The sequence below is a fragment of the Gymnodraco acuticeps genome, unplaced genomic scaffold, assembly GCF_902827175.1.
Source record: "Gymnodraco acuticeps unplaced genomic scaffold, fGymAcu1.1, whole genome shotgun sequence".
Lineage (NCBI taxonomy): Eukaryota > Metazoa > Chordata > Actinopteri > Perciformes > Bathydraconidae > Gymnodraco > Gymnodraco acuticeps.
This window is the reverse complement of record NW_022989890.1, coordinates 373,423-387,186: the sequence shown is the minus strand read 5'-3', so window position 1 is coordinate 387,186 and position 13,764 is coordinate 373,423. Positions and strand designations below refer to the sequence as shown.

General features: G+C 41.2%; 1 protein-coding gene across 1 annotated transcript in view; it reads left to right on the top strand.

Moving 5' to 3' along the window:
• Nucleotides 1–10,889: 10,889 nt before the first annotated feature.
• The window catches only part of LOC117536219 (protocadherin-16-like), an 84,830-nt gene continuing 81,955 nt past the window's right edge, over nt 10,890–13,764 (top strand). Inside the window, exon 1 of the mRNA XM_034201007.1 lies at nt 10,890–11,411. The gene's annotated coding sequence lies outside the window, so the exon portion shown is untranslated. The remainder of the gene's footprint in view (nt 11,412–13,764) is intronic.

The following is a 13,764-nucleotide window of genomic DNA, read 5'->3' as shown; positions in this document are numbered from 1 at the left end:
GAATTGAAGAATGCCACGTACATTTTCATAAAAGGGACTTCGAAATGGGGGGAATTCTCCTGAAGCACTTAAAATAAGTCAAATGTTGCAGTGGATCAAAAGCACACAAAGGAGGAACTATTCTACTGTTTTATTCTAGCACAACTTCTACAGCAACTTTGTATTGTGTGCAAACACCAGAGCAGGCATTGTGCCCAGTCGTCACACAGAGGTGAAACTAAAACCACTATTCTTGTCCAACAACAAAAATGCGATCAAACGACTCCTCTGCCAAGATGTCAGAGTAATCTTTTCAATCACTTTTTCAAATTTGCTGAACCATGTAACCTCACGTATTATATTCCACGCTCATATGGAAGAAGGCATGCTGGGGAAAAAAATGAAAAATTAGCTGCCAGTCCTGGCCTCTTTGGACATTCATATTGATCGCAATCGTTTGCTATTTTTCAAAAGAAATGCTAGAGAAATAATAGCTGTTGGAAATGTATTGTATGTGTATTTACCACACTGCGGAATACGATTGTTTTCCTGTGCAAATATCTACAAGCTCCATACTTTGTGTTGCGCTTAACTGTTCATAAACATGGTGGTATGCATGCTGAAAAACCAAATGTTCTATAAATGAGAAATACGGCTGTAAATTAGAGAATATCTCCCCTGTGGTAGGTAATCACTGGTAGCTCACACAGTGCTCTTTGTGAAGCCTACGGCCTTATTCCAAAAACCACCTCACCACACTGTCGACTCCAAGCGGCCTACCTGAACCTTGAATCGTGCATAAGTAGTGTTTATGATTTCCTCACCAGTCAAAATCGTTTACAGAGTATATTCAACAAATGTCAGACATGCATCCAAAATGTCTCTCCGTCTGTTTTGAATCAAAGCCATAGGGGACTACACAGTTGTTGGTGGAAAACACTCACAACTCGGCTCAAGATTTTGCAGTCTTTTTTTGGTAAAGCATAATTGAATAAATATGTCATGTGGAAAGGGTGTTTAGATGGCAGACAGGCACCGTAAATATTTGGCTATTGCAGACTGCCAAGCTGCGAGTGGACGAGTGAATTAAAACATTTGAGGACGAACTCACCGGTCAAAGCACGACACAAGCTTGGTGCAGTTTAGTCATGATATCATAATTCCCTAAAAAGCAAGACCATACATTCATTAAATAAGAGTTGATGTGAAGCTATGTGGCCCATTATTAGAATATTTCTTACTCTTACTGTATATCCAAGGCATGAACAAGAGTGTTGGTCTAGTGAAGAGTCACAACTGGCAGTAGACATTTGAAAAACACACACCGCATCATCAGTGGCTCCTGTCCGTCTCCAGCTTTTATCAGTGTGGAGTCTGGACTTAACCTTGTTAACCATGTTTACTATGCACACAAGACTGGACTAAATGTGCTTACAAAATTATGTTTGTCTCTCCCTTCACGAACCATTTAGTAAACGGAGACCTTGAATGATGCAGGCAGAACGGTTCAGCCGGTCACATGCCCAGGGATACGCACAGGTCACAACTTTAAATCGCTTGAAATGTACTTGAATAACCCCCTGTTTAGTGGTATAGATTTTAGTACTGTAATACCAACACTATGCAGTGCTGAGGGGGTTTCAGAAACAAAAGTAAATCAATCTCAGCTTGTTATTTATACTGCTGGAACACACTTTTATGTGTTTTTATTTGTCATATATTTCGCTCATCCATGCTTTGTTAGTGGCACTTGAGAAAAGAGAGTCCTTTCTGCAGTCCATAACATATAAAATATGCTTTTGAACAGGCTTCCAGTCATCAGTTTTCATAAACAAGCCCCCTGTACAGAACCTAAGCCACTTAGGTTTGTCCTGGTTTTCCAACTGTGGCCTCAACTTGACTTCACTGTTGTTCTCTATCTTTCTCCAAGTCTGTGTATACTTGTCAATTTGCCAAACTATCTCAAACGTCCTTATGAACAATAATAAGATGTGCTTTGTTGGAGCCTTTCCATCTCCTGGCCTTAATCCCTCTAAAAGCTAACACTGCCTTCCATAATGTAAACTGTAAACATATTGGGACGTGCTGTGTGTGGCAGTTGGGAAACCTGCATTACCTTGTCTTGATTATTGTCGTACAGCAAGAGATTTATTGGAAAATAAATCCTAAACTCTTTCCAGAAAACAAACAACAAAACAAAGCCGGAGCAGTGGGAGGAGTGGTCTGGAAATAAATCACACTCCAGGAGGGACTCGAAAATATCTCCAGCTCCTGCCCTGGCTCCACAGCTGTGAGAGTTACAGAACAGATCTTTGGGATTTTTCTTGATCATTTTCCAGACAAAGATTGGCCTTAAGTTTCTTCACTCTGATTCCAGGGAGATAGGCAAAGTATTGAGAACACTGTATCATAAAACATTGAATATGATCTATAAACCCCTTCTGCATGAGTGTAAACTTATACCCCAACGTTATTGCTTTGGGAATCGTTTTGTATCTTGAAGCCAGTTTCTGTTAAGGTTTATTCAGTGCATGAGAGGTATTTGAAGGCCTCTGTGGAAAATACAAGCAACAATTCAAATCACTGTGGTAATTTATAACACAATGTTAAGGGATTTAATATATAAAGTTACTTCAATAATCAGTGAAATAAACTGGATTTCCGGATGACTGCTTTTGAGAAATGAAATGGGAGTCGTATTTAACTTCATATTTATTTTTGTAATTAATGGATTTAGTAAACGTACTTACAAGATAAAACAAAAACAGCCGTTCAATCAAAATACTGCACTATGAACCAGAATGATGTACAAACTGTACAAATGTGAGTCGGTTGCAGGTCAAGCTGGTCATGTGACGAGGTGTGACGAGATACCGTCGGTTTCTGTTCCGTCGGATTCAGAGGTCACAGCCCTGTTATCTTCATGGCACAACACTTCAGGGCAACAATAAACAGGAAGTGGCTGATCCAGAAAGGCAACGTGAGGAAGGACTGATCTCTCTCGACGCACTTGACCCTCTCATCTTCCTCTTCCTCTGAAGTCTCTGACACACACTTTACAGCCAGAGGCATGACATCTCATAACACACACGTACACACATAAACAAAAGAGCAACTGTTGTCACATGAAGCTGCAATGTCTCTACAGGCGAACTGGAAATGAATGGAAGGCAGTGTGTGTATAATTTATTTGCTCTCGGGTATGAATCTGAATCATAATATTAATGTTCGGCATGCAAAGAAAGATCAGATTAGTTCAAATCATACCATTTGACAAAAAAGCTTTGAGTAAAATAACTAATTTTTCCATGTCTCTTTTACAGTCCCCCCACAGACACACACTTGATTAACTCTAAACTGGGAATCACGATGGCACATTAATGGCACAATTTCACAACAGTTCCACACAGCTAAACATGTGGCTCGCAACACCCACTAAATCTGCCCCCCCCCTTCTCTGAGGCTTTATGTGTGTGGTGAGTGAGCGAGGGGTGGTGTGCAGAGGTGCGACTCGCTCTTTCCCACGATGCCGTGCATCAGCGAGCCAGGGGCAGGGAAGGAAGCAAAGGGGATGGAATGCTGGCACGCACACACACACACGCACACACACGCACACACACACACAAACACACACACACACACACACACACACACACACACACACACACACACCACACACACACACACACACACACACACACACACACACACACACACACACACACACACACACACACACACACACACACACACACACACACACACACACACACACACACACACAGGGGCGCCGCCAGGGATTTTGGGCCCCATGAAAAGATATCACATTGGTTACTTAAACATTTTTTTCTTAATGTTCTAAAATTGTTTGGGCCCCTGTCAGTCACGGGCCCTTAGAATCGTCCTAACTTTTCACCCCCTTACGGCGCCCCTGCACACACGCACACACACACACACACACACACACACACACACACGCACGCACGCACGCACGCACGCACGCACGCACGCACGCACGCACGCACGCACGCACGCACGCACGCACGCACGCACGCACGCACGCACGCACGCACGCACGCACGCACGCACGTACGTACGCACGCACGCACGCACACACACACACACACACACACACACACACACACACACACACACACACACACACACACACACACACACACACACACAGTGCCCATATAGTGCAGAAGCTGGCCAGTAGATGGGCTTATACAGGAAGTTCTCAGCTTTGGCTACTTCCTGTTTGCTAGACGTTCGTATTAGAAGAACATTGTGGGGTAGGAAAGCCTTTCAGCAGCTATTGACTAAGTGTAATGAACCAGTTTGAGAGTATTTGAGTATTCTATACTGTAGCTGATCTTTGTGATTGTCCACTTTCTACAGACATTTAAGAATCGTTTGTAGCTATAACTTCAGCTTTCCCTCATTTTTTCCTTATGGATTATACTCGGGTGTTTAATAGCTTGTATATTCTCACCAGTGAAACATAGTAACATCTGCACAAAATCCTTTCGCAATTACAAAATAATTCTGGAAAAGAGTCATTTTTGTTTCCCATTTTTCATGGTCACCAAGGTTTTATAGAAGCCAGTCAGCCAACAGCTAAATAGTTTCCGCACAGCCTGAAAAAAAGAAATAATCTAATGCCGAGGTCGCCCTGATTTAGTGGATCTGCCTGCTGAGGTTATTTGCTTTGTTACAATAAAACATTCTGATAGAGGGAGGAAGGGATGTCTCATTGCGAGATAAATAAGCGGGGAGGGAAATTAGTCTGAGACATCGCAGGAGAGGAGGATGCAGTCTGCAGGTATTGTGTTAATGTGATGTCCAAGCAAATGGAAATGGAAGGAAGAGGAGAATTATAAAAGGTGTCATCATAAAAAGGCCCAAGGGAAGAGATTCACAGTGATACGACCCAAAACATAGACTACATAGATGAGAGACATTAAAACCAGCCTCCATTGCGTCCAAATGATTTCCTCGGAAGGAAAAAAAATATTAATCTTGTGGTTTACCAAGTGGCGTTACTGATCCACACAGAATTGATGATAATGTCTTGTTTTCAACATGAAACAGAACAAATTAATACAAACCAGGCTGATACCTTCAAGGTTATATTCATAAGAGAAATATAGGAGAAGTGAACCAAGGAAGGGAAAAAACTTCAGATCTGACGCATATATTTCCTCCATCATACAAAACCTGGAAGCTCGTCAGAGGAACTGTTTAATCTCCCTCTCCCATATCAGCCTGCATAGATACAGAGAGAGTCAGGGGAAATACAACCTGTTAAACCTGGACTGCCGCTTTCCTGTTTTCAATCTTTACCTCAAGATCACTGCTAGAGAAGTTACAACTTTCATGTTTTAATGTATAAGATAAGATTTTCAGCTAATGCTGGGAGGCCTTGTTCAGGTGGAGCTTGCCAAGTGGAAGCAGGCCAGCCTCTGAACTTATAAAAGTTAAGTCAGAGAAAGATGGGTTTTAACATTTTTATTTTACCCTGAGAATATTCCAGAGATGACGTAACTCAAGATAAGGCTGAAATATGAAGCTCAGAATTAGCAGAAATTTTCACTGAGGGAAAAGGGTGTTTAATGATGGATTTTGGAAAGTACTTATTTTATGTGTGGGTGGCTGGCTGCTATGATGATATAATAACTTTACATTGTTTATGTCCAACATAATTTCCACTTGGATGTGGAACACTTTGTGGGATCTCCTTCTGCTCCGGGGAAGTAATAGCCCTGGGCTCCTAATAACAATGCCCTTTTCCTGCTCTGTCAACCCTGGGTCTATTTATCCCCAGTCCCTCCCTAAAATAGTCCAAAAGCTGCACACGTACATACAGACAAGTCGCATAAACAATGCACGTGCAAAAAACACTGAAATGACTAAAAAAGTCTGGAGGAAACCACACAACCAGCAGGAAATGTGGTGCCAACACCCGGACAAAATGGAAACAGAAAGAGCCTTTTTTCCCTTCTGTTGGCAGAACAAAATCAATTCTCCTCAGATTTATACTGTATACATTTCATTTCTAACTCTTCGTTCCAATTTTGGTGACATCTGCAGAAATGCACAATGTAGTAGCTTTGAAGAAGAGCCAAAGTCATGGGGCCGGTGTGGTTGCATGGTAGGAAGGCTGGCCTAAGAGCAAAGTAAGCTATAATAATCTCCCTAAGAATACCCTTCAGGCACAGATGAAGACAAATACAACTCTATTTGTTGCCTGTGGCAAAAGAAGGCACTTCAGAAAAAAAGAAAACATTTAGAGAAAGTGCCCATAGTTTTACAGTGTGCTGAGTAGAGGTGAGGCTATAACACATTTTCAATTAGGTTTTTATAAAATTCAGGACATGAATAATGTAACAGGCTCCCTTCTAGCATGAAGATTCAACTTGCTATTGAATTCAAGTGTGTCATTATTTTATTTTTTTCTTTATTTTAAAGAATGAAAATATTAAAAACAGAGTCTCTCGTCTTCTCACCACTTTCTGAATTTTCTATGCAGCCCCAAAAGGACATGGCTCCACTTTAAAAAAATGCTAATCATTTCCTCAAACAGTAAATAATGCTTTAAAAGGAGACCACTTTTGGCCTGTTTTGACATATTTGTGCTTGTATTAGCATTCAGCAGCAGGACTGCATATGTTCAATTGTTCCAAAATGGATTATAGTGTCCACTTGCATTGTACTGAATTAACATGTAACTCAGTGCAAAGGTGTTGCTAATGAATGTGTTTTTAATAGATTTTGGACAATAAAGGGCGTCTACAGCACCTACTGTAGGAACACACAGTATCAGGTTTTGGCTGCACAGACAACAGTCATTTCATTTAGGGAATTGTCCTAAATTGTCTGGAAATATATAGAATATTGGCAATATTGCCAGACATATACTTTAAAACAGTGAATTCTGAATAACAAGTTGTCTTTGCTCACAAGAGTTACAGAATATTTGTTTCGACTGAAATCCTCAGGAAGGCGAGTCAGTGATATTATGGTCATGGCAAAGGAAGGTCTGATTGAGCCGTCGCTCTTTCTTGGAGCTGAGTGGAGCTGTGACCTCATCCCATCCTGCCGCACAGGAAAGGTGGATCAGATAGCAGAGCCGACACCTGCACGGACACAGAGTCGTCGAGGGAGAAAGAGACAGAGTCAAGTAACAAAAATAAGAAAGTTGATGTATTTGCAGTACTGTAGAACTTTTTTGTGTAAGGAAAACGATGGAATCCAGAGAGATGAAGTGATAACAATTGAATGTAATAAGACATGGTCGAAGGAGACACATTAAGCCACCTTTGGGAACGAGCTGCCAGGATATACAGAGCTCGGATTTTGTGTTGCTTGCCAGTTAAAGAATGTATTCAGACATCTTTTCCAGACGATTTTGCAGAGTGGAAGAATTCTTGTTATGTTTCATTTTTCACTAGCTTTTTCTTTTCTGAGCAATGGCATCTGAAAATGTGTTTTAGTCCACTGCTCATGTAAACATGCCAATTTGGTTAACTTGCTTCTTTGATTCAAATCACAATCATGCGGTCAACTGTGTGTGTTTCAAAGGAGCTAGAGAGATACCCAGCCAACAAGTCTGATCATACAGCCAATATAGACAGGACCCTCCATTGGCCACTAACGATGCATTTCTAATTAACTCCACAGACTTGGGTTGTTAGCTAACCACCATGTCACACTAATTTCTATGGCGTGTTCACAGTGACCATACAGTAGGTCCAAAGTAATTAAAATATATATTGAACATCAGATGATGCTTGAAAGATTAAGATATTTCTGAAGGTTCTCTGGTAATTTAGAGCCATGTGACCGCTGGTTAAATCATTTCCGTTTTGAATGCATGGGGTTGGAAGAAATACGAGGGTCATCTACTTGACAGACGATAAATCTGGGAGGCGTGCTAAAGTTTTGAAATGTGGACCGAGGTTATCATGGTTGTGCTGTGGATTTTGGGGTTAGAGGGAGGAACTGACAAACAGGATAGACACAAGAGCCAAATAAATCCTTTGACAGTACTCCATGTTCATGATATGTGTTCGTATTTGTACATATTTGTGTGTGTTTTTGCGTGTGTATTTGACAGAGAGGCAGAGAGAGATTTGATATCTACGAATGTGTGCGGCAACAATATAAATCTTCCGTTGGTCTCCTCCTTCGTGGGGAGCCCCTCCAAAAGTGTCAGTCCTCAGCCATCTGCTATTGGTTAAAGCTGTGTAATTGCAACTCTGTGGCAAGTTTTCACACAATCACATCGATGCAGAATAAATTCACTCACACACACACACACACACACACACACACACACCACACACACACACACACACACACACACACACACACACACACACACACACACACACACACACACACACACACACACACACACACACACACACACACACACACACACACACACACAAATATACACAGACAGCCGAGTTAGACACATGCAAACTCAAGGACGCATGCAGATTCTAATAAGACAGACATTAGATGTTAGAAAGAGTAGTATTTATCTCTAGTAATCTGAAGGCTTGTTTCAACAGGAACATTTATTTATTAATTCTGGTGATATGAGAGAGAAGTTGCAGTCTGATTGACATGTATTTATAAAAAAAAGCTCTTAATCAAGAGTTGTGAGATTTCAGGTGTTTCCAACAAACCTGACTTTTTCACAAGAAGATAATATTTCCCAGGACATGTATAGGACAGCCCTCATAACTCACAGCTAACAGGGGCAAAGGCACAATCAACTGGTGGATCATTTTCTATCTCAACTATAAATTACATCTTTCATGTTAACCCTTTGGTATGTTTTCTTAGAAATGCAGGCGTATCGTGAGGCCGGTGGGTTCAGACGGGAGGTGAGAACCAAAGGGTGAGAATAGGAGTTGGATTACACATTTTATCCTTTGGTATTGTTATCTAACACAAGCCATCACCCTAAACAAAATAAAGCTCAACCTGCTATGACAACAACAAAGGGCAGGAATCATTAATTACATGTTTAATATTGTTGAGGATCGTGTAGTTGGCCTCCCTTAACCCATCAATAATAGCATGTTTAAAGCTTTGAATATCTTTTGTTTAAAGTGTAAAACGTGGAGATGTCAAAATAAAGAAGACCAACACACTTTCTCAAATGGCTTTTCTTATCTCCAGCTGTCACTGATTGATTCATAGCCAACAAAGCCTAGTGTAATTGGTACAGTGTGAAAATAAATTATGCTGAGTGAAGAACTATCCAGGCACAAAAAGGTACTCAATTACAGGAAGAGCTTTGCTGTGTGGTGACCCATTTAATTTTGGGGAAACCGTACGTAACTGCTTACTCTTGCTTGTTGCTCCTCTGGGATTAGATTTTATACTTTGTGTTTTTAGGAGGCACCACAAGACACTAATACTGCCAAGACAGAAGGTTTGATCCCCAAGTGACCACTGTCACAATATGAGGAAACAGGGATATTGTGTTTGTTTATCTTTCATAGATCATTGCTTTCTGCATTCCCCGCTAACCAAACAGTCTTTGATGTAAAATGGGTCTCCTGCAGAGACAAATGAACCTGTATCCATGGAGTCTGGTCATTATGTCATGGTCAATGTGGGTAAAGACACTTACTCGTGAACGTGTGTAAATGTGCCATTTCCCTCCACTGACTGCAACATACACATATTCATCGAGCATGAGCTCTCCCAAAGCAGGAGGGGAAGGATTGATTGCTGTCCTTGGCCACAGCCTCCAACACCCCTCCCCATGTTCACACCTCCCACCTCCACACCGCCTGCCTCCCTCGCTCTGCTTCAGTGATGCAGGTGGAGGCTTGACCTAAAATCTGGGGTGATAAATTACTCCCGTCTTGCTGATGTGAGCAGTCCAAAGGGGTGTGTGTATGTGTGTGTGTGTATGTGTGTGTGTGTCTCAATCTCAGCCCAGCCTGCTTTGCTGCTTCGTTTATCAGATTGTAGCCATTAGCTTTTAGATCCACATATCTTGAACCTTGAAATCAACTTTAATAGTAAGCAAACTATAAATTAGACAAGACACTTCACCCCAAATTGCTCCTGTGGGGATTGCCCACAGTATTGAGTATGTAAGTCGCTTTGGATAAAAGCGTCTAACAAGTGATATGTAATGTAATGTAATTATTCATTTATTTCTGTATTTAATTAAAAATAATTATTGTAGTATTAAATCCCATCTGTACAAAGATGAAATTGGCCTATGTTGTAAAATGTGCAGTTGACGAAGGTTAAAAATAAGACACACAACAAAAAACAGTGTTATTTTTACTCACATGATTATGTACTCATTTAGATAGAGATATGAGATATATCGATTTCATGAGTAGGCCTACAATGTGTTCCCCCTTAAAGTTACCACATACAAATGCTTGTACATATCCATACTTACTGTATAAGAAAGATAAGAAAAATAGTATATGCATTACTTTAAAATATACCATAACCATTCTTTTGATTCTTCAGAAAATAAAAAATCACAAGATAAATTACAAAATGTCCTTAAATGTTCATACAGGGACTTACATTGAATCGTGTATGGTTATCCTTCTGTATAATATAATAAGAGTAAGTCCCCACAAAGAGGGTAAATAAAAATAATGCTTTTAATTACTAATTTCCATACACAATGTGCCATGCTGAGCTAAACTCCTCTTTTGATGCTGCATACCCCTTTGTTTCAAAGACTACTTCCACTGCACGGAGCTGGGGGGCACCAAAGTGCTCTCCAATCTCCTCTCTCCTCTCTCTCCCCACTGTATTCCACAGCCTCCCTCTCATCTGTCCCCCCTTTTGTGTAGCTACCCGAATAAATTAGCAACCCAAATCGCTGAAGGGAGGAGGAGGGGGAGGAGAGTAGGGGGGCTGGGCCTTGTGGCGGAGGAGTCGGCTTTCAGTCGGTGAGGTGCACGGTGCCCTGAAGCGGCTCTGTCTCAGCTCATACTAACACACGCCGAGTCTGAGTGACTGGATGCTGAGGGGGGAAAAAGAGGAGAGAAACGTTTAAGATCAGCGAAAGAGCCGGAGCACTGCGGAGCCACAGACGGATCCTTTCTTCTGCAGACAGCGAAGGAACGGAGAGATTCACAGCTGATCTGAACGCGCTCACCTGACACGGGGACCAAGAAAAGACCCTTCACTGGAGGAATAACACAACCTACCCGTCTATTGGATTAGAACATCTGTGGAACTGTCATTTTTTGTGTGGATATTATGTAAAAAGCTCAGTCCAGCTGGCCAGAGAGGCTCCATTCAAGATTGTTGTCCTGGTGGATTGTGTGTCGAAAGGGGGAATTGGAAAGCCGTTTGCATACTAATCAGTTTTGGAGAGGAGATCCAGAGCAAACATCCAGAGCTGTGGAGTGGGTCAGATGAATGTAAGTGACAGCTGCTTTATTTTCATCATGTGCTCTGATGCTTCTGATCAATAAGGGGGAAAGGTAGAGATATTTGCTCTTTTTGGGTGGGAGCTTCTGGCTCTCCCTATAGATGGGTGCACCCTGCATCTGCACCTTGCATGCTTGAGCTGGTAGCTTGTCCGCGTACTGAGATGTGGGGAAACCATACTACAGGGGCAACAATAGTATTAGATCAATGGATCCTGATGATGCAGCATCGACTGGTATTGATTATTGATCCATTTGCACAGACAACCTGGCTAAACAGCTAGATTAAAAAAAATATATATGCTGAACATGGAAGGGAGGTTAGTCACTATAGGCCTGTATATTGTAGGCGTCTTATTATGTCTTATGGAACTATATGTTGACTGTAAGTAAGTGGTTTCCTCCTCAGGGATTCCTTTTGTGTGAATAGACTTAAGGATTGAGGTCCGGACCACTTTAAGGGAAACAACTATAGTGGACCAATCTACTTAATATTTCCTGGTGAGACCACTTAAGAAGACTTTGAGGCATCATAGTGGAGAGCATTTTAAATACTGCTATTCACCTTTGAGCAAGGCACTGAGACCATTAACTACAGCAGGTTGCGCTCTGCTGTTGGTGTAGGTTACCATTTTTCAGTACGATTATGAAAACAGAACCAAAAATCGCAGAGGGACTATCTCAGTAGACATTAAAGATCATGTACCTGAAACATACAAATAAGAAGTCCAGGAGGATTTTAAATAGTTTTAATATCCAGCAAATACATTCTGACACAGTTGTACTTATTTTAATCAGCAAGTGTATTTATGGCTGCCAGTACTGTCTGTTTACATGGCCAAAAGCTAAACAAGGGAACCCAGGGGCATATTTAAGTGCCTAACCACAATAGTTATTCCAGTCATATCTTGTGTCCGCTGGCATCCACAGCTCGTAGTTTCTTGCTGTAAAGAAGGATACGTATCTTTGCATTATTACACTATCCACTTACATGTTTCCCATGTGCTCTGGCTCTGTAGTATTCTCAGCCTCAGCCTCTGGTCTGCTACAACCAGTCAGAGTTTGGTTTCTTGCAGAGTTATGAGGCGTGCAGCAGCAAGACATGTTCTAATAGAAACCATACGGATATTGGTGCGGCTGTAACTGAGTAGAGCTCATGTTTGTACAAACAACTCATAATTACTCACATCAGCTGCTCAGTGGGTCTCCTTTACAAAAGCAGGATTGTAACAAACTCTGGATAGGCTATTTTCTGTCTGGGATTGATTCTTAAATATATTGTACATTAAATGGTGGTATGGTAGGTGAGGTGTCCACCTTGACCCCTGACCTCCTTCTGATAGACTTATCCTCATACAATAACACAGCATAGAACTGATAGGTCATGTCATTCACATTACAAACTGGGTTTCTAACACTATCTATACCAAGTGTGTCAAAGCAGAGAGGTCAATTCATTCAGTTAGTGTCAAGTCTTTTGGAGGCGCTTATCAACAAAGTAAACAGTCAGCTGTTTACCTTACTCTCCATTTGGTTCAGTGCAGCTGCATGGATGAGCATTATACTGACTGCCACTGTCAGTGTATTCTCATCAGGGCTTTGTTCCAAATACATGCTCTTCTTAGACAACAGCATCCACTGTAAGACAAAATATTACAATTACTTTTGGGGGAGGTGACTGCAGAGTCCCCACTACCCTACAACCCCCATCTCTTCATTGTTTATCGGATTATTTGGGGTTCATGTTGGCAGCAACGTGGCATCAGACTTGGCTTGGTTTCTTCATCTTTTTCTAAAAAAAACAGATGCTACTATGAATCATGCTGGCAAACATTGTTAAATCTCTGTTTCAAGCTTGAATACATTTTGGCTTTTGGTTAAGAAGAAATATAATACTGCCGTCCACAGCCTTAAAGGGTCTTTTTTTGTTTACTTTAATGGTATTTCTCCAGGGGATGTCCAAGTTGAGGCTTTATTCTTCTCCAAATCTCAAGCAATTGTGAGAGTTTACTTTAAACTCTGGCGATATACAGTGTAATCAAACTGCGCCTTCACCACCCACATTGACACTGAAGTCATGCCTGTAATGTACACACTGTTGTCCTCTTTTTGTCTTCCAAAAAACCCAACCCATAACAAGGGAATTTAGTATTTTTAAATCAAGTTTAATTATGTACATGGATTTCTCTATAACTCCTTTCTCACAGTCGAATGTCTGACTTTTTAATTAAAAATACAAAGACACCACACAAACAATATTGCAGAGAAAACTGTAGAGAGCGAAGGATTTGTTGTAATATCTGCTTCAGCTCATCGAATCATGGAGCACTGCCAGCAGAGACAA